Source organism: Manis javanica, chromosome 11 (assembly GCF_040802235.1).
Source record: "Manis javanica isolate MJ-LG chromosome 11, MJ_LKY, whole genome shotgun sequence".
NCBI classification, from domain to species: Eukaryota; Metazoa; Chordata; class Mammalia; order Pholidota; family Manidae; genus Manis; species Manis javanica.
Window position 1 is genome coordinate 23,917,905 of NC_133166.1, and position 20,609 is coordinate 23,938,513.

General features: G+C 40.1%; 2 pseudogenes; one reads left to right on the plus strand and one right to left on the minus strand.

The window, feature by feature from the left end:
- Positions 1-1,055: 1,055 nt before the first annotated feature.
- Positions 1,056-2,006, minus strand: LOC108386222 (olfactory receptor 52B4-like; annotated as a pseudogene).
- A 4,613-nt stretch (positions 2,007-6,619) lies between these two features.
- LOC140844344 (olfactory receptor 52B4-like) lies at positions 6,620-15,720 on the plus strand (annotated as a pseudogene).
- The last annotated feature ends 4,889 nt before the right edge of the window (positions 15,721-20,609 follow it).

Here is a 20,609-nt window from a genome sequence, read left to right on the forward strand (position 1 = left end):
ACTTGAAATGGATCAAAGACTTGAATGTAAGTCATGAAAACATAAAACTCTTTGAAGACAACATAAGCAAAAATCTCCTGAATATAAGCATGAGCAACATCTCCTCGAGCAAGGGAAACAAAATCAGAAATGAACACATGGGACTACATCAAACTAAAAAGCTTCTGTATGGCAAAGGACACCATCAACAGAACAAGAAGGCATCCTACAGTATGGGAGAATATATTTGTAAATGACGTATCTGACAAGGGGTTAACAGCCAAAATATATAAAGAACTCACATGCCTCAACACCCAAAAGTCAAATAACCTGATAAAAAAATGGGCAGTGGATATGAAGAGACAATTCTCCAAAGAAGAAATTCAGATGGCCAACAGACACAGGAAAAGATGCTGCACATCACTAATCATTTTAGCCAACAATGGACTACTGTTAAATATTGATTTTCCAAACAACATTTATTTGGAAGTATCAAAAACATGAGAAACCACAAAATTTGCTCTATTTTGTGTCCCAAGAAAGAGAAGTAAAAACATACATAAGCATATATTTAATTACTCTAAAATTATAAGATACAGGTGATTTTTTTAATACATTGTGCAAGGCTATAATTTGACTATTCGGAGGGCATCTGTAAGAATGGCAGAAGAAATGTTCATAAAAGGAATAACACATGTACAGCTATTTAAAGCTTAAAACACATCAGAAAACACTATATCCACAACTATCTAGGAAGAACTACTGTCTCCAGTTCATATTAATTCAATAGCCAGTCTTAGCATACAGAGGCATAAGTGACTTAAAGATGTAACCTTACTTAGTCCTGAACTCTATGATTAGAGAACTAAGCACCAAAAGACAATGACATTTAATGATTGATTAGAGGGTTTGAAGGAAAAAAGAACCATAACTGTGTCAATGCCGTTGATCTAGAGACACGAACACCTGGCATCATTTAACTGGTTTCTCAGCTGTACTTTCTCACATCCTGATGCTAAAGCTCACCTCCTGCCTGGAGATAATTATGGAGAAATATACAATGTTAGTTTCCATCATCACATGCATTTCTGTTTTGAAAAGAACACATGAAACACCTGGTCCCGGATCTGTTTGGTCTTGATCCCATAAATGATGGGGTTCAGCATAGGAGGAACCAGAGTGTAGACATTGGCCAGCAGGACATGGATATGGGGTGGGATGTGGCATCCAAACTGCTGAGTGAGCACTGAGAAGATCCCAGGCCCATAAAAGAGGAGGATGACACACACATGGGAGACACATGTGCTGAGAGCTTTAAGACAAGCATCTTGGGATGGCATGTGCAGGACAGCACGGAGAATCAGCACGTAAGAAATAAGAATTAGCACAACATCCATAACCAATGTTGAAATTAGGACAAAAACACCATACCAGGTATTTACTCATATGCCATCACAGGAAACACGGGCCAGGACAATGTGTTTACAAGCAGTGTTTGGGAGGATGTTACTCTTAAAGAAAGTCAACCTTTTCAGAAGAAATATTACAGGAAAAACTGTACAATAACTTCTCATAAGGACAGTCATGCCTATTTTTCCAATCAGTCTATGTGTAAGGATAGTGGTGTATCTCAGTGGGTAGCATATGGCAATGTAGCGGTCAAATGCCATCACCAGCAAGATCCCTGATTCAGACATGAAAGTAGAAGAGAGGAAGAATACCTGAGTGATGCAGCGACCCAGGGAGATCTCCCCAGCACGGAACCAGAAGATGGCCAGGGCCTGCGGCACTGTGCACGTGGAAAGGACAATGTCTGCTCCGGCCAGTATGCAGAGGAAGAGGTACATGGGCTCATGGAGGCTGTGCTTTGTGAGGATGATGCAGATGAGCAGGTTGTTCCCAAGCAGTGTGATGACATAGGAAATGAGGAAGGGGATGGAAATCCACAGGTGCTGGTCCTCAAGGCCAGGGATGCCCAGCAAATGGAAGACTGTGTGGCTAACACCGGTGTGGGTTAAGGTAGTCATGTCTTGTAAGACCAGTGAGACTCCACCATCTATGTTCAGAGATAGTAAAATACAGATTACACTCTAAGATTTTCCTTGATATCATAAGTAGTTTGGGCATTTTACTGATCCTATTCAATTTAAAGGATTCCGGGGTATATGCCAGGGTGTATAAAGATGGATATGACATAGTTTGTTCCCTAAATGAGATCTTAATCACAGAAATAAAATAGATATTTAAACTAAAGAAAATAAAGTTACAATATTAACATCTCAGTTCTACAAAATTAAACTCATGCAATAACAAAAGAGATGAAGTAATATGTCCTGTACTTTTGAAGATTTAAGAATGAGTAGGTATCTAAAGTTACCCTTGAAGGTAGTTGGTTGCAAGGAGAGGCAAAGAGAATTTTTTCTTGTGGAAAGCACCAAACAGAGCTCAGGGAATAAAGTGTGGCCCATAGGAGAACTTGCATGTACTAGAGCGGTTGGTTGTCTATTCAAAGGTCACATGAAGAAATGTCTCAAATGCCTCATAGAGCCTTTCACAAGCTTGATCCAATGCCTTCAGCATCTCAGGGAAGTCACCTCATCTTTCTGATGTGTTCTTCTGAGAATCACCCCTGATTGGGGCCCTTTTCAATACTGACATGACATTCTCCCTACCTGCATAAGCTGCTCCTTTCCCTGTTCTCTGAGGAGCCTGATATCTAGTCTAGTAGGTACTCAGAGTACCTATTTTGTGGATTGCAATGTATTTGATTCTTTGCCAGTAAGTCCCCAATTGACTGTTAACTTACCCGGTTCTCAGTAGTGTGTTTTTCCTTTGTGCATTCTCAGAAATTAGCACTCAGCAAGTCTTCAAAATGTTTAAGAAAACAACAAATATTGTGTTGTGTGATGAAAGATCAGGGTTACGAAGTCATGAAAAATGACCTAGAAATACATTGGGTGTTAAGAGCCAACAGAATCTGGGGCCAATGTAGAAAGAACCTTATCTGTAGGGACTCTGGGCTCATTGGCACAATAAGAGCTAAAGAATCCCTCAAACTCAATGTTCCCTCACTCTTCCCACCATAAGAGCATTTTCCATTTCTGAGACTTTCCATAATTGGTACTGTGGTCCAGTGCTGTGCTGCTGTACTGGCTCAAAAATACACAAAATTATAGAATTGAATAAAATAAAGCAAGCCTGGTTTGTAGTGTTTGTCATTTCCCTTGTTACACATACTCCCACCAGGGCCCATTTCAAGCTAACATGAGGTCACTGAATATGGAGCCTGAAATGTGCACAAGTGCACAATTTCATATTTTGTGAATCTGTACAAATGGCTCCAGCACACAGCTGCTCTGTTCTCTCCAAATGGGTCTGTTGCACTCAGAACAAATAAAGAAGTTCAGAACATTTTCAGCTTATTTTATACCCCAAAAGATATAGTCAGGTGTTTTTTCCCCCTTGAAATTTTAGCCCACATCAATAAAATTTCACTCACTCGCTTCAAATGGAGTTTTCTTGCCCTAAAATCAGATTGTAAAGGACTTGCAGAATGAGGGGAGCCAGGGAGCTGAGGTTTTATGCATTTGCCTGAAGCCCTCAGGGATGACTGTACCCCAGGGGGTGCAGACAGAGCGCTGCCCTTCAGCAACACCCTCTCTCCTAGCATCTGGGCCACATCATTGTGGCTCCCACCCTCATTTCAGGGAAGTGTCTAATCGCCCATTAAATAAAATGTTGCTGGTTGATTTTACCTGGATGCTACGTGTCAAGTTAATAAAGCTCTCTTCTATTCCTAGTTGCTGAGAATTTTTATTCTGAGTGTATTCTGAGTTTTGCCAATTGATATTTTCACATTGTACAACTTCATTCAAAATATGGAAACTTCTCCAGGTGTATTCCCTTCCTTACCCCATGCCTTTGCCCTAGTGGCCGTATGTACTATATGTACTGTACATTCCAAACCCCACAAGATAATATCATCTTGCTCTAAATAGTCATATGTATTTAAAGAAATCAAGATGAAAATAAGATTTTATAGTTAGCTCAACATTTACACGTTCTGGCTCACTAGACTTCTTCCTCAGGAAGTTTGTTTCCATCTAGTATCATTGTTATTATTTCTTTTCAACTGAAAGAACCTCTTTCAGCATTTCTTGTATTGCAGATTCTGGACTAAAATTGTGTGTTTTTTATTTGAACATATTTTTATCGTAACTTCATTTTGAAAGCATTTTTTATGTGCTTTCAGGGAGAGCAGATTTTTTATTTCACCCTTACAGAATTTTTTTCTCTCTTATTTCAATCACAGTCTCTTGAAAATTCTAAGGTAATTTAAATTATTATTCCCATATGGAACATGTCATTTTTCTTTGGCCATTTTCAAGATACTCTCTTTGTATTTAGCTTTCAGAGATATGTGTCATTTTCTGAATAGCAAGGAAAACAACATCTACCACAAATACCCGGCACATCTCTTTCTGTTCCTCTCACTTCACAATCTCATTAAACCCACAGATCCTTTGTACTTTCTTTTTCCCCTGCCCAAAATGCTCTCAGCCATATTTCTGTGCATTATTCTTTTGCACATAAGTCTTCAGACCAAACGTCCTCTGCTCGGTGAGACCTTCTCTGACAACCCAGTATTAATCACATATGCTCACATAAGGAACGAGAGATTTCTTAAACTAAAATTCATGATGGATCTCCATGACTGGCTAATTGGAGCAGTTCAGCCATCCATCCTCAGCTTAGATACATAGACTCTAAATCAAGACTCCAGATCTGATGTTATACATCACAGTCCTGTTTTGCTTTGAGCCTAACACTGATTTATGTATATTTTGCCTGAAACCAAATCCTAAATCCTACACCTCTGTCTTTTCATTTGTTTGGTCAGATACCCCATTGTTCCTCTAGTGTGCAGTTTCCTCACTGAAATGGGGAAAAGAGACTTTGAACTTGTTTATTCCTGGACTACATGCTTATTCCTGGGGGGTCTTAAAGTGATAGGCCTAGTACTGTGTCACTGATCTTTCATCTCCCTCCCCCAGTCATGATTCTACCCCTTGTTTAATTGTTTTTCATAGCTAAGCATTGCCATGGGCTACATTCATCCAGCTAGAAGGAAAGCCATGCGCCTCCAGCCAGGGGGAAGACATTTTTTGCTGAATAAACTTTATAGATAAATTTCTGCTAGGTAAAAATTTGTGTTAAATTTTAATTCACATTGATAATTTAACAAATTTTCATTTCACTGTTTTCACTATAGATAAAAACATAAAATTCTAGTATTTATAATGTATATTTTCTTAACAGTTTGTACTTATTCAACCTAATTAGGAATAATTTAAACATCAAATTTGAAAATTCCTACATGAAAATGTAACATATACTACCAATAAAGGCTTATGAATAATTATGTTTAGGATAACTGTTGATAGTGACATCCATTTGAAAAATATTCAACAAGAATGTACTGTTAGACTGAAAAAGGGACATTTAAATTATGGGCCTATTGTTCACAGGATAATATATCATTGTAATATTAAATTACACTTAAGGTATATGAAATACTTTGCATGACCAATGAAATTCTTGTTATGTAACGTTAAAGTATAAGATTAAAAAATCATTATACAATATATCATGTGTAAAAATTTAAGGAACAAAACATTTTCCTGAATATTAATGATTATGGGCCATGGGTGTGATTATTGTAATTATTATACTGTTTCTCATAATATATTTTTTAAATGAATGGGTATTAAAATATTAAATATAATATTAAAACTGTAGAATGAGTAGAATAAAAATAGTAAGTAATGAATATATCTTGAAATGAGAAAAACTGATGTGAAGCACAAAAGAAGAATCTGAGGAAAAGCCCAGTGGGCTCACATAAGGAACAAGAGATTTCTTAAACTAAAATTCATGGACCTCTTGTTCACAGGATAATATATCATTGTAATATTAAATATCAAAACTAAAATTCATGAAGGACCTCCATGAATGGCTTATCAAGTTAGTAAAGTTCTATTCCTAGTTGCTGAGAGTTTTTATTTTAGATTGAGAGGGAGAGAGAGTGAGAGTGTCAGGAAGGAAAGGACTCGGCTACATGTCTCAGGGAAATCAGATATAGTGAGACGACAGACCAAAGTCAAGAAAGCAAAGTAAGTTTTAATACACCCTGCATAGAGTCACAGAGTGGGCCTGCCTAAGCTAAGACAGGCCCAGCTGCTCATTCTGAGGCTTCTTTTATGTGGTTTTTAGAGAGCAGAGAGGTCCTTGGTTGACAGCTGTCAGCTCTCTAGGCTTGTTTTGATTGGTGAAATGGGGACAGGGGCTGTGCTGTGACTGTGCCTCTGATGTTTCTTGGGGGAACCCTGGACATTTCCTGAGTCACTCTTGGACCCTGTGGCTTCATTTGACTAACTCTCTGAGTCATTTCTGGTTTTCTGGCTCTATTTGATCAGCTCCCTGAGTCATCGTTGGGGGACCTTTTCTTCTTTTCATCCCGTTCATTTCTGTCTTTCTGCCTAACAAGAGAGGAGAGATTTCCTGTTGCTTCTATATCCCTGCAGAATCCTGACTAATAAGATGTGTAGAGAATGTATTATTAAGCAAGGTCTTTAAAGAGATGAGACCATATCATAAAGATACCTTGGCAAAGAAGTACCTGAGCAGAGAAAATAACATGTGCAAAGATCCTGAGGAAAACAGCCCCCAGCATGTTTGAGGAATAACTGGGACACAAAGATAGTTAAAGAAGATGGGGAAGGAAAAAACAACAAGGATATGAGGCCACAGGCAAAATCATTAGGGCCTCTGGATCATTAGAAGGACTAAGGCCCTTATGCTGGAGGGACACTGAGGCACTTTGACCAGAAAATTGAGATGTTTCTCTTTCTATTTTGATAGTATCACTGTGGAGTACTTCATGATTTTGGGGGAGATGGAATGGTCTGGAATTAGATACTGTTGGTGGTTTCACAACTTTGAGATATATTTAAAACCACTGAATTAAATATACTTTAAAAGAATAAATTCTATGGTATGTGAATAATATCTCAATATGATTTTTAAAACAATAGGATGAAAATATGCAGTGTGTGTATGTTGGACAGTAAGGCAGAAAGAGGGAGCCCAAAAGAAAGGTGTTGAGTCATATAATTTATAAGAGAAAGGATATACTTCTCCTGGGTTCCATTGAGCCTCTTGAATCCATACATTTTTTTCACGAAATTTAGAAATTTTGACAATTTCATAAAACGTTTTCTATCACAAGCTCTTTTTTTTATTAAGGTTTCATTGATATGCAATCTTATGAAGGTTTCACATGAGCAACACTGTGGTTACAACATTCACCCACATTAGCAAGGTCCCCCCACACACCCCATTGCACTCACTGTCCATCAGCATAGTAAGATGCTAGAGAGTCACTACTTGTCTTCTCTGTGCTATACTTCCTTCCCCATGACCCCCCTATCATAATATCTGTAATCAGCTTCTCCCTCCCTCCTCACCCATGCATCCCATCCCCTTCCCTTTGGTAACCACTAGTCTCTTCTTGGGTTCTGTGATTCTGCTGCTGTTTTATTCCTTCAGTTTTGCTTTGTTGTTATACTCCACAAATGAGTGAAATCATTTGGTAATTGTCTTTCTCTGTCTGGCTTATTTCACTGAACATAATACCCTCTAGCTCCATCCATGTTGTTCTAAAAGGGAGGATTTCTTTTCTTCTTATGACTGAATAATATTCCATTGCATATATGTGCCACATCGTCTCTATCCATTCACTTACTGATGGACACTTAGGTTGCTTCCATTTCTCAGCTATTGCAAATAGTGCTGCCACAAACATAGGGGTACATATGTCTTTTTCAAATTGGGATCTTGCATTCTCAGGGTAAATTCCTAGGAGTGCAATTCCTGGGTCAAATGGTGTCTCTATTTTTAGTTTTTTGAGGAACCTCTATACTTTCCACAGTGGTTGAACTAATTTACATTCCCACCAGCAGTGTAGGAGGGCTCCCCTTTCTCTGCATCCTTCCCAGCATTTGTTGTTCTTGTCTTTTGGATGTTGGCCATCCTAAATGGTGTGAGGTGATATCTCATTGTGGTTTTAATTTGCATTTATCTAATGATTAGTGATGTGGAGCATATTTTCATGTGTCTGTTGGTCATCTGAATTTCTTCTTTGGAGAAGTATCTGTTCATATCCTCCACCTATTTTTTACTCAAGTTATTTGATTTTTAGGTGTTGAGGAGTGTGAGTTCTTTATGTATTTTGGATGTCAACTCCTTGTCAGATATGTCATTTATGAATATATTCTCCAATACTGTAGGATGTCTTTTTGTTCTGTGCATGGTGTCCTTTGCTGTACAGAAGCTTTTTAGTTTGATGCAGTTCCATTTGTTCATTTTTGCTTTTGTTTCCCTTGCCCAAGGAGATGTGTTCAGGAAAAAGTTGCTCATGTTTGTATTCAAGATATTTTTTCCTGTGTTTTCTTCTAAGGTTTTTATTGTTTCATGACTCACATTCAGGTCTGATGCATTTTGAGTTTACTTTTTGTATGGAGTTAAACAATAATCCAGTTTCATTCTCTTACATGTAGCTGTCCAGTTCTACTGACACCAATTGTTGAAGAGGCTGTCATTTCCCCATTGAATATCCATGGCTCCTTTATTGTATATTAGTTGGCCATATATGTGTGGGTTTATGTCTGGGATCTCTATTCTATTCTATTGCTCTGTAGGTCTGTTCCTGTGCCAGTACCAAATTGTCTTGATTACTGTGGCTTTGTAGTAGAGCTTGAAGTTGGGGAGTGTAATTCCCCCCCAACTTTATTCTTCTCTCTCAGAATTGCTTTGGCTATTCAGTCTTTTGTACTTCCATGTGAATTTTAGAATTAGTATATATTCTAGTTCATTGAAGAATGCTGTTGTTATTTTGATAGGGATTGTACTGAATTTGTTGATCACTTTAGGCAGGATGGCCATTTTGCCAATATTAATTCTTCCTATCCAATGAGCAAGGGACAGATTTCCATTTACTGGTGTCTTCTTTAATTTCTCTTGTGAGTGTATTATAGTTTTCAGAGCACAGGTCTTTCAATTCTTTGGTTAGGTTTATTCCTTGGTATTTTATTCTTTCTGATGTCATTGTAAATGGTGTTGTTTTCCTGCTTTCTCTTTCTGCTAGTTTGTTATTTATAAGAATGTGAAAGATTTCCATGTATTAATTTTGTATCCTGCAACTTTGCTGAATTCAGTTAGTAGTTTTAGTAGTTTTGGGGTGGAATTTTTAGGGTTTTTATGTCCAGTATCATGTTATCTGCAAACAATGACAGTTTAACTTCTTCCTTACCAATTTGGATGCCTTTTATTTCTTTGTGCTGTCCGATTGCCATGGCTAGGACCTCCAGTACTATGCTGAATAAAAGTCTGGAGAGTGGGCATCCTTGTCTTGTTCACCATCTTAGAGGAAACGCTTTCAGCTTTTCACTCTTGAGTATGGTGTTGGCTGTGGGTTTATCATATATGGCCTTTATTAAGTTGAGGTACTTGCCCTCTATATTCATTTTGTTGAGAGTTTTTATCATGAATGGATATTGAAATTTGTCAAATGCTTTTTCACCATCTATTGAGATGATCATGTGGTTGTTGTCCCTCTGTTAATGTGGTGTATGATGTCGATGGATTTTCAAATATTGTACAATCCTTGCATCCCTGGAATAAATCCCACTTAGTGAATGTGGACGATCTTTTGATATGCTTTTGTATTTGGTTTGCTGGTAATTAATTTGTTTGAGTTTTCTGTTTCTTCCTGGGTCTGTCTTGGAAGGTTGTATTTTTCTAGAATGTTGTCCATTTCTTCTAGTTTATCCAATTCATTAGCATATAATTTTTCATAATATCTCTAATAATTCTTTGTATTTCTGTGGTGTTTGTAATTGCTTTTCCTTCCTTTCTCTTTTCTGATTCTGTGCTCTCTTTTTTCTTGATATGTCTGGCCAGGGGTTTATCTATTTTATTTTCTTGAAGAACCAGCACCTGGTTTCATTGATTCTACTATTTTACTCTTTTCAATTTTATTTTATTCTGTGACCTTTATTATATCCCTCCTTCTACTGTCCTTGGGATTCATTTCTTCTTCTTTTTTTGGTTTAATTTATTGTGAGTTTAAACTGTTAATCTGGGATTGTTCTTCTTTCTTGATATAAGCCTGTATTGCCATACTGTCCTCTTAGAATTGCCTTCACTGTATCCCACAGTTTTTGAGCTGTTGAATTGCTGTTTTCATTTGTCTTCATATGTTGTTTGATCTCTGTTTTTATTTGGTCATTGATCCATTGATTATTTAGGAGCATGTTGTTAAGCCTCCATGTGTTTGTGGGCTCTTTTGTTTTCTTTGCATAATTTAATTCTAGTTTCTTACCTTTGTGGTCTGAGAAGCTGACTGGTGCAATTTCAATCCTTCTTGTAAATGTTTCATGTGCACTTGAGAAGAATGTGTACCCTGCTGCCTTGGGGTGGAGTGTTTTGTAGATGTCTGTTAGGTCCATCTGTTCTAGTGTGTTGTTCAGTGCCTCTGTGTCCTTACTTATTTTCTGTCTGGTTGATCTGTCCTTTGGAGTGAGTGGTGTGTTGAAGTCTCCTAAAATGAATGCCTTGCATTCTATTTCCCCCTTTAATTCTTTTAGTATTTGTGTCACATAATTAAATGCTCCTGCATTGGGTGCATAGACATTTATAATGGTTATATCCTCTTGTTGGACTGACCCTTTTATCATTATGTAATGTCCATCTTTGCCTCCTGCTACTTTCTTTATTTTGAAGTCTATTTGGTCTGATACAAGTACTGCAACTCTTGCTTTTTCCTCTCAATTATTTGCATGAAAATCTTTCCATCCTTCCCTTTTAGTCTGTGTATGTCTTTGGGTTTGAAGTGAGTCTCTTGTAGGCAGCATATAGATGAGTCTTGTTTTTTTTATCCATTCTATAACTCTGTGTCTTTTGATTGGTGAATTCAGTCCATTTACATTTAGGATGATTATCAATAGATATGTACTTATTCCCATTGCAGCTTTAGATTCATACTTACCAAAGGTTCATGGTAAGTATCTTCTTTACTATCTAACAATCTAACTTAACTTGCTTAGTATGCTATTTCAAACACAATCAAAGTTTTTTTCCCCTTCTTTTTCTTCCTCCTCCACTCTTTATATATTAGGTGTCATATTCTATATATATATTCTTTGCGTATACCTTGACTAACTTGTGGGTAGGTGATTTAATTTTGCATTTTTTTAGTAATTAATTGGTCTACTTCCTTTACTGTGGTTCTATTTTCTCTGGTGACAGCTATTTAGCCTTAGGAGCACTTCTATCTAGAGCAGTCCCTCCAAAATACACTGTAGAGGTAGCTTGTGAGAGGTAAATTCCCTCAACTTTGCTTATCTGGAAATTGTTTAATCCCTCCTTCAAATTTAAATGATAATCTTGCTGGATGGAATATTCTTGGTTGTAGACCCTTCTGTTTCACTGTATTAACTATATCATGCCACTCGCTTCTGGCCTGTAAGGTTTCTGCTCAGAAGACTGATGATAGCCTGACAGGCTTTACTTTTCCTTTGTATGTGATTATTTTTCCTGTCTCTGGCTGCTTTTAGTTGTCTGTCCTTTCTTTGATCTTTGCCATTTTAATTATTTTATGTGGTGGTGTTGTCTTCCTTGAGTCCCTTGTGTTTGCAGATCTCTTCACTTCCCTGGCCTAAGAGACTATTTCCTTTCCCAGATTGGGGAATTTTTCAGCAATTATTTTTTCAAAGACATTTTCTGTCTCTTTTTCTCTTTCTTCTTCTTCTGGTACCCCTATAAGGCAAATATTGTTGTGTTTGGATTGGTCACATAGTTCTCTTATTATTCTTTCATCTTAGAGATCCTTTTACTCTCTGTGCCTCAGCTTCTTTGTATTGGTGTCTAATTTCTCTTTCATTTACCATCTCCTCTACCTCATCTAATCTGCTTTTAAATCCCTCCATTGTATGTTTCATTTCAGATACTGTATTTTTCAAAGTTTCTACCTCTTTGTTGAGGTCCTCCCTGAGTTCTTCAATATTTTTCTGTAGCTTCATGAAAATGTTTATGATTTCTATTTTGAAATATTTATCAATAAGATTGGTGATTTCAGTTTCACTTATTGCTCTTTCTTGTGTTTGTGGGATTCTCATTTGTCCAAGATTTTTTGCCATTTCATATTTCTAATGATTACTATGGAATAATAACTTTGTGTAGGTGGCGCCCTCTAGTGCCTAGAATCTCTACTCTCTGGAGCTGCCCAGCTGGAGCAATGGTGAGAGTCTCAGTTGTAGGTCACCAGTGCTTGCTGGGAGGAAATAGCTCTTTCCTACTTCCCTGCTGCATTGACTGCCTCCACTGCCAGGGCCAGTGAGCCGAGTGTTCAGAGAGGAGCCTCTGCATTACACCCTTATAGCTGCCTCTAGCTGACCTGGTGAGGTGGTGGGAACACCAAATTTGCAAACCAGTGCTGGCTGGGAGGAAGGAATGGAAGGCTGCATATTGCAATGGGGTGACCTCTTCTCTTCTTTGCCAGCCTGGATGATGGAGCGCCTGAAGCTCCTCAAAGTTCCCAACCTGCTGCGCTGAGTGTGACAGGAAAATTTTCTTGACCTATCCTTTCTCCTGAGCAGCAAGCTCTGTGTAATCCTTGCCCCATTAGCAGCCCTCTTGCTATTGGGAAGTCTTTCAAAGTACCCGCCTTTCTTTTGTCCCAGAGTGGCTGGTTCTGGGTATCTGCTTTCCATGAGTGGCTGGAATCTCAGTCTCTCTGAGTATTCTGCCTGTCTTTGCTTTCCAATCCCTCTAATGTTCATAGAAGCATGTGATGTAGAAGCATGTGATGTGGGTTCATGCTCTCTTTATTTCCAGTACAGTTTTAGCCATTTCCTAAGGGTAACACGGGAATGAAAACAGGAGTGAATTTTCCTACTCTGGAAATTAAATTTGGAGCAAATGAATAATAATAATGCATTTACCAAATGAATGCATAAATGCACATGATAGTTTACCTGTGCTTCAGATCCTTTGAATGTCTGCACTTCCCACTACCTGTGTTCTGCAGCAAACTCACATCCTGCAATTCATTATCAATTTAAACAGTCCCTTGAGAGGATGCAAAGAGTATAGGACCCAGAGGTTTGCTCTGAGAGTCAAAAGTATTCCCTTTACAATTAATAGTTCTTGCCTCTTTAGGGGAATAATGAGCTCTCTGTTCATGAAACCATCTGTTTTCTTCTAGAATCTGAAACAGTTTAACTTTTTTTCCATCTTCTTCCCCAGTCCTTTTATCTTTGGCTTGCCTGGTCTCTATCGATGATAACACCTGGTACTGGTTACATAGTACATTGAACAATAGAGCCATTTCTCAATTTCTCTGCTATTTCCTGGCTTAGATATAGGATGCATAGTGTAGTATATCCTTACCAAAAATTTACCCTTTTTCTTTTTAGAGACATTATTAGGAAACAAATATCAAAAGCTGGTTGGGTTTCAATCATAAATAATTACAAAACTTTGTGATATTTTCCTGTTCTTTTCTCTGTGGTAGAGATTATCAGTGTAGCTACCTGCTGAGGGGCTCTGTTTGTTATTTTTTATTGAGGTATAGTTGGTATGCAATATTATGTTGGTTTCAGGTGTACACCATAGTTCTTTGAAAATTATATACTGGTGGTTGACAAAAGTGGCTGCCTTTGTTTTTCTAGCTCACTCCTCCCTAGGTCAGGAGAGCATTGTAATTTCATTAGTTTACAAAGGTTTTTTTGTCTATTTAAAAGATAAGGAATTTAAGCCTAGTAAATTTTGAAAACCTTCAGAATCCAGCTCTGTTCTTTGAATTGTAACAATATTCTTGAGCCTGAAATCCATTTTGAAAAATTGATATGGCAATCAATGGTTTGTGTTCACTAAAGGAGTGAGTGATGAGTCATATGAAATATTTTTATATCGGTTTCTAAAACTGAGAAGGTACTTTAAAAAGGAAACTTTTTTGACCTCATTTCATTGTGATAGCAATTCATCAACACATCAATTTCTCTTACTAGGGAAAACTGCTATTACATTGCATTCTAGTCTTTGCTCTCTTTTTCCAGCCTTTGTATCTTCCATGTAGCAGCCATATAAATATATCCAAATGCTTTCAAAATTCAACATTTCAGCTGACAATTTTTCCTAACATGATAAAGTCCATACTCTTTAATTTGTATTCGGAGCTTGTCAACTTTCATTGCCATCTTTGTTTCAATTGTTCCAAGTTTCCAACATCATAACTTCAAGAGCTGCAAGCTGCTTTAAACCTGCTTTATACTTGTTTGTCAAAACTTTCTTCTATAACTCCCAAATGACTTCACTCCATTCACTTCTTTTAGTTTCTTAACCTTTCTATTTTCATGTGTAATTCATTCATAGGACCAATACAAATATGAATAAGAATTTCTCATCCATTACACTTCCATACTAAAATTTTCTAATATGAAAAATATGTTGATTTAGTCATGTAATTTTAATTAGTAATGTAAATCTCTCTTATTTACGAGCTGAAGACCTCATTCAGAGAGCAAACCATATCATATCACCTGCAATTCCATAGTACTGACACCAGAAGAATGGAGAAGAATCAGTTAGTTGTGAAAAGTTCTAAGTAACAACAGAGGAAATCTTGGAGTATAAATGGAATTTTCTCTTTGTCTGGAATAGGAAGTGAAGTCCCAGGTTATCTGCTGCAGGCATGACTACCTTAACCACACAGGTGTTAGCCACCTAGTCTTCCACTTGCTGGGCATCCCTGGCCTTGAAAACCAGCACCTGTGGATTTCTATCCCCTTCCTCATTTCCTATGTCATCACCCTGCTTGAGAACAGCTGGCTCATCTGCATCATCCTCACAAAGCGCAGCCTCCATGAGCCCATGTACCTCTTCCTCTGCATGCTGGCTGGAGCAGACATTGTCCTCTCCACGTGCACAGTGCCTCAGGCACAGTGCCTTCTGGTTCCATGCTGGGGAGATCTCCCTGGGTCGCTGCATCTCTCAGCTCTTCTTCCTCCATTCTGCCTCCACGTCTGAGTCAGGAATCCTATTACTGATGTCGTTTGACTGCTACATTGCCATATGCTACCCACTGAGATATACCACTATTCCTACACATGTGCTGATTGTGAAAATTGGACTGACTGTCCTTCTAGGAAGATATTCTACAATTATCCCCATAATATTTCTTGTGAAAAGATTGACTTTCTGCAAAATTAACATCCTCCCAAACATTGCTTGGAAGCACATTGTCTTGGTCTGTGTTTCCTGTGATGACATTCAAGTAAATATCTGGTCTGGCTTTCTTGTCCTATTGTCAACAGTGGTCTTAGATACTGTGCTAATTTTTTTTCCCTGTGTGCTGTCTTTGGCATCCCATCCCAAGATACTTGTCACAAAGCTCTCAACACACGTGGCTCTCATGTCTGTGGCATCATCCTCTTTTATGGGCCTGGGATCTTTACTTCCCTTACTCAGAGGTTTGGAAACAACGTTGCACCCCAAATCCATGTACTGCTGGCTGGTGTCTGCATTCTGGCTCCTTCTATGCTTAATCCCATCATTTATGGAGTGAAAATCAAACAGATCCAGGATCAGGCAGTTCAGCTGTTGCTTACAAAGCAGAAATAATGGTGATGCTGGAAGCTGACATGCTTTTTAATAGCAATTCTTACATGAAGTGAGCTTTAGCACCAGTATTTGGCAGCAGGTGAGATACTCCAGGTGTTGGTGTTCTAGTATCATTGCATCAGTGAGAGTTTCATGCATGTTTCTTCCAGAGCCTCCAGTCTGTCATGAATACCAGTGTCTTTGGGACCTTACTTAGCTTTCTCACCAGTGGAATTGATAACTTGATTGTGGGGAAGTTGGGCTTCCTATGGCCAGGATCCTCACTGAACTTAAAACACCTGATAATGTAACTGGCCTGTTGCTAGGCTACTGCTTCCATACCTTTAGGCAATAAGCTACTATTGCACTATATAGAGAGCTTGCCCCAGTACTCTGGGCAGAGGCAAATATGCTAGTGCTCGACCTACCACCAGAAGAACAAGCTGGGTAATAAACCCTTTCACCCCAAAGAACGTTTGCTGTCATTTTCTTTGGTCAGATTGAATCCATAGCAAACCTACCTGAGGCTGAAACCCATTGGCAAGAAAACTGGCAAAGTCAGCAGGGTTCATTGTTGACCAAGGAAAAATATAGGCTGCTTCAGAGGGCTGTCCCTGTGTATGAAGAGACAGCGGATTGTCCCCCAATGGGTATGTGGTCTGAGGTGCCTTGCCTCCTAGAGGACTGGGCCCCACCCCAGGACTGGAGGCAAGTGGAGGTGATACCTGAGGTAGTAGGGGTGGCCCTTGGTGTAGTAAGGAGGTCTTTCGAGAGACAGATTGCCTGTGAGACAGCGGGGACTGTAGGTTGGCTGCTTCTCACAGTATTAATAAAGTCTACAGAAGAGAAGGACATGTTCCTGAAAAAGACCCAAGAAATAGTGGCATGAGAACGTGAGCTGCAAACTGCTGTGGATTCCCTGAATAAGGAAATGGCATTGATGTGAGAGGAGGCAGCACGAGAACGCCGGCAGCAAGGTGCAATTGAACATGTAAAAGATTTCTTACAGAATGAGATGGCAGTGCTGCCAGGTGCTAAGAAGGAGGAAAAGGCCATCAAGCAAAAAGATGAACTCCTGAGGGAATCACAGATGGAGGTGGTATGAGAACACCAGCTGCAAAGCATTGAGGTGAAGGTAAGAGAGCCACTGAAGATTGATCTAGCATTGCTGTGAGGCATGGTAAAAAAGGTAAAGGTTGTAGCAGAGGAGGCACTCAGGGTAGGGGAGAGAAAGGTACCATTAGCCTCAGAAATGGAGAAGCTGGGGAAGGATGAAAGGGTGGTGCTTCAGGCATTGGCCCCTCCAGTATTGAAAGCATGCCCAGTGATTGTAAAGAAAATAAAGACCCAGCAGCTGAAAGTTCCCCAAGGAGAGGAGCAGGCCCCTCCCAAGGTCATGGAGCACTCTATGCTTCACTCCTATACTCAGGCTGACCTGGTGGATTTGGGCTCCCAGTTTAGGCAGAAGCCCTCAGAGTCAATATCAGCTTGGCTCCTGCATCTGTGGGATTTAGGGGTGATGGAATTGTTCTGTTGGGATCACAGATGGGAAAGTTGGCTTCCCTGACAGTGCAGCCCACCTTGAGGCAGTGATTAAAAAATGCATATCAGACCCCAGAGAATCATTCCCTCCTCTATTGGCTTATGGCTACACTTTGTGCTGTGTGGCCCAATCAGGGTGATATACTATCCTCTTCTGTTAGATGGCAGACGTATGTTGACCTCCCACAGGTGTTACAAGAGATAGGCATAAGAAATGCCATCTATAGTCCAGAGAATTATGGCCCAGATGAAGAGATTTTCATTACTGGGATGAGAAATATTGTGCTTCAAACAGCTCCGACATCCCTCTTTGGGTCTCTAGTGGCCATTCTTTCCCCTCACTTAGGGCATCCCATAAGCGGGGTGACACGTACAGTAGCAGACTTAGGAGAGGCTGAAGCAATGAGAACACAGACATAAGGTCTGCTACTCATAAGAATTTAAAGGGACCCATGAAGGTTACAAGGACCCAGATGTGGGCTGACTTAATATGGGCAGGAGCAGATGGAAGGAAATTAGATGGAAAGTCAAATAGGATCTTACTAGAACTATGGCAACAACTAAAATCAGAGCAGAAGTTCCAGCCATTAAGACCAAAGAGAGAGAGGTCAGAGACAGAGCCACAAGTTTGGCATCTCTGTTTGCAAGACTTCCTGCTGGAGAGCGAGCCAACCTCACTCAAGCCCACACAGGAAGATGATTGGGGAACACGGTTTGACTGAGGGGAAGGTCGAGGTATCTTCCCTCAGGGACCAGGGTGGGACCAGTGGTCACATGTTGAAATAGCTATCCATTGGTCCCCAGTGAACATACAACGTGTCCTGGCTCTCGTGGACACAGGGGCTGAATGTTCACTGATTCATAGTAACCCTGAGCGGTTCCCTGGGACCCCACTATCATAGATGGATATGGAGGTAAGGCTATCAGAATGAAACAAACCCAAATCCATTTGGGAATATGGCATCTACCCCAAAAAGAGTATACTGTGTATATATCTCCTATCCTTGAGTATATTTGGGGGATTGATATCCTGCAGGGTCTATGGTTGCAGACCACTGCAGATGAGTTCAGGCTGAGAGTACGTGTGGTTAAGGCAGTTCTGAGGGGACATGCTAGGCACCCACCCATTGCTTTGCCTGTGCCTCAGCAGGTGACTAATACCAAACAATACAAACTGCCTGGAGGGCATGAAGAGATTGGAGAAACTCTCCAGGAGCTGGAAAAGGTGGGTATTATGAAGTCCAACTTTACTCCTTTCAATTCCCCAGTGTGGCCAGTAAAAAAGCCAGATAGCTCCTGGCATATGACCGTGGATTACAGAGAATTTAATAAAGTCATACCCACTATGCATGCTGCTGTCCCCTCTTTTTAAGGCCTGATGGATACTCTCAGCCATAAACTAGGAACATACCATAGTGGTAGATCTTGCTAATGCCTTGTTTTCCGTTGACATTGAGCAGGACAGTCAGGAACAGTTTGCCTTCACATGGAAAGGATGGCAATGGGCTTTCACCATCCTTCCACAGGGATACCTCCACAGCCCTACCATCTGTCATGGACTTGTAGCCCAGGACTTGGCTACCTGGGAGAAACCACCAATAGTGCAGCTGTACCATTATATTGATGATGTCATGCTCACATCTGATTCTCTTTCAGATCTAGAAAGTGCAGCACCTAGACTGCTGCAACATCTACAGGAGAAAGGATGGGCTGTGAACAGTATCAAAGTTCAGGGACCTGGTTTGTCTGTCAAATTCTTGGGGGTAGTCTGGTCGGGTAGGACCAAAGTTATACTGGAAGCAGTTATAAAGTCCAGGCCTTTCCTACCCCTACAACTGTAGCATGGCTACAGGAGTTTTGGGGTCTTTTGGCTACTGGTGAGTGTTTATCACACACTTGGCACAAATTCTGAAGCCCTTGTACCAATTGGTACAAAAGGTCACCAGGTGGGACTGGGATGAGACATGCGCATCTGCCTTTACTACAGCAAAATGGGCAGTCAAGACCACGCAGGCCTTGAGTGTGATAGACCCATCAAGGCCCTGTGAACTGGATGTTCATGTGACTGAAGACAGTTATGGCTGGGGTCTCTAGCAGCGGCTTGAATGAACATGCCAACCTATTGGGTTCTGGTCACCACTCTGGAAAGGGGCAGAGGTATGATACACTTTGATAGAAAAACAACTGGCTGCCATGTATCATGCCTTGCTGGCTACAGAACTCATCACTGGAATGGGCCGATAAAGGTAATAACCACCTATCCCGTCTTGGGGTGGGTACAAGACTGGATGCAAAAGCTAAGGAGTGGTGTGGCACAAACTCCCACACTGGCCAAGTGGGGTGCTTACCTACAGCAGTGTAGTGCCCTCTCTAGTAGTCCCTTGAGTGAAGAACTCCAATGCTTACTGAGGCCAGTAACATATACTAGTGAAAAGCAGAAAGAACTTGCTTTTGAACCATTTGTAACAAAGAGTTCCCTATCAGGAGGGAAGAGCCCCTATACCCAAAGATGCATGGTACACAGATGGCTCCAGCTGTAGGCAGCCCCCAAAATGGAAGGCCATAGCTTTCCATCCTAATACTGAGACAATATGGATGGAAGATGGTGAGGGGAAGAGCAGCCAATGGGCAGAGTTGCAGGCCGTGTGACTTGTGATCAGACAGGAGCCCTCCCCTATAGTTGTCTGCACTGACAGCTGGGCTGTCTATCAGGGCTTGAACCTGTAACTACCAACCTGGTACCATGCCAACTGGCTGACTGGTCACTGACCCCTTTGGGGGCAAGAATTGTGGCAAGGCTTATGGGCCTGTGGTCAGATTAAAATACTTACAGTATACCATGTGACAGGTCATTTGCCACTGGCATACCCAGGAAATGATGAAGGAGACAAATTGGCCCAGATATGTATTCCTGTGATAACAGCAGAGTGGCCCCCAAAGGTCACAGTAGTATATTCTGAACAGCCAGAAGGTAGGAGCATCTTACCAAGGAGTTTGTTTCATCATTATGGCCAGTGCATGCACCTCCAGTAACACTATATATATATCCTTCAGTAACCCCCACAGGGTGAGGAGTAAAAGTATGGTATACTAGACCTGGAAGGGACCCCCTTCCTGCTACAGTCCTTTCACAGGACCACTCTCTTGCAAGAATCCTACCTGATGGACAAGATTTGCCTATGTTATTGGCATTAAAACATGTGTCTTATCGCCCTTAAGGTCTTTGTGGATTGGGAACTTCCTCTGGCTTGAGGATTATTTTGATTCTTGTTATTAGGAACCTGTTCTGGCTTGAGGATTATTATAATTTTTGTTATCTGCATCAAAATTTTCTTGTATCTTAATTTCTGGTATTATCTCTAAGTTGT